Source organism: Bos grunniens, chromosome 5 (genome assembly GCF_055505025.1).
Source record: "Bos grunniens cultivar Pamir isolate PY7600 chromosome 5, Bosgru_T2T1.0, whole genome shotgun sequence".
Classification (NCBI taxonomy): domain Eukaryota; kingdom Metazoa; phylum Chordata; class Mammalia; order Artiodactyla; family Bovidae; genus Bos; species Bos grunniens.
The window spans coordinates 94,445,121-94,446,807 of record NC_141169.1 but is presented as its reverse complement, the minus strand read 5'-3'; the positions used below and the strand labels follow the sequence as shown (position 1 = coordinate 94,446,807).

Sequence of the window (1,687 nt, the reverse complement as noted above, 5' to 3'; positions counted from 1 at the left end):
CTAAGCATCTGAGCACACACATCTGAGTACATGGGATTGACAGATATACATTATATATAAAATAGAGAAACATAAAGGACTTACTGTATAGCATAAGAAACTATATTCAATATCTTGTAATAACCTATAATGAAAAAGAATCTGAGAAAAGTTATATATATATATATATGTGTGTGTGTGTGTGTATGTATATATGTATGTGTGTATGTATAATGTATATATGGGCTTTACAAAAGGGACAGTGGTAAAGAGAATATGTCTGCCAATGCAGAAGACACAGGAGATGCGGGTTTGATCCCTTGATCAGGCAGTTCTCCTGGAGGAGGAAATGGCAACCAACTCCAGTTTTCTTGCCTGAGAAAAACTCCATGTACAGGGGAGCTTGAAGGGCTACAGTCCATGGGGTCACAGGGGGTCAAACATAACTGAGCTACTGAGCACGTGTATGTATATACATAACTGAATCACTTTTCTGTACACCTGAAACTAACATAACTATAATTCAATAAAATTTAAAAGAAAAAGAAAAAAAGAATGATTAATTTGCATAATACACTGATTGCTACAGTTATTACATTTTTTAAAGACATGTAACATTTCTGATTTCTGCTCACAAGTGTTGGCCAGAAGTCAACAGGGCCACACTGAACCTCAAAGGAAGCTGTCAAATTTTGTGCTCTGGAAAAAGAAAAAATAGACATATGAATGGCGCATGATCTTTGCCCCACTACTCCTCTCACAGAACCCTGATATCTGTAAATAGCTGTCTAGATTAAGCATAATGAGTATGAAGAAAAATGAAGGATTCTGCTGTATATGAAAGGGAAAGTAGCTTGGTTAGGTCTGACTGTTTGCGACCCCATAAACTGTATAGTCCATGGAATTCTCCAGGCCAGAATACAGGAGTGGGTAGCCTTTCCCTTCTCCAGGGGATCTTCCCAACCCAGGGATCGAACCTGGGTCTCCTGCATAACAGGCAGATTCTTTACCAGCTGAGCCACAGGGAAGCCCAAGAGGAAAGGCTTCTCTGCTGTAAATAATTAAACTTAAATCTTTTTTCCAGTTCTATTGAGATATAATTGACATACAGCACTGTATAAGGTGAAATATATAGCATAATGATTTGACTTATAATTGGACTTAGACACTTTTGAGAATGTCACTATTGAAACTTGACTAACACTGCTTACTTTTGTCATCAAGTCTTAAATTCATAAACCTTGATTTTTTTCCCCTAAACTTTGATTTAAGATTGGTTTTGACACCACACTGAAGAAGAAAAGATTGCTATTTTGAGATCATTAGATATGAGCCAATTGAACATAAGAAGAATGAGTCTTCTAGGAGAGTTAAACACAGGATATTGTTTATATTAGCGTGAGACAGAATGAACCACTGCCTCAAACTGCAAGGATCCCAATTAGACATGCATTTCCTCTGGCTAGAAACTGGTAACAATGTCAAAAGTGGAATTAAATAATTAACTATTTTTCTTTCTCTTAATATACCTTCTCTTTTGTATCAGGCACTAAAAACCTGCCCACCTTGAAATCTTGACTATTGAACATTTTGATGTTTCCCCCATTTTTCCCTGAAGATTTCACATTTCCCACAATTTTGTAGCACGGCTATCACTTCTCCCTTCCCTGTGCCCCCAGTAACCCCTGTTCCATGCAACTTGTAAAAG

General features: G+C 37.2%; 1 non-coding gene across 1 annotated transcript; it reads right to left on the bottom strand.

Annotated features, from left to right (window-relative positions):
• Positions 1-934: 934 nt before the first annotated feature.
• TRNAN-GUU (transfer RNA asparagine (anticodon GUU)) lies at positions 935-1,007 on the bottom strand. The gene has a single exon. It is a non-coding gene; the product is annotated as a tRNA-Asn (tRNA).
• Between the last annotated feature and the right edge of the window lie 680 nt (positions 1,008-1,687).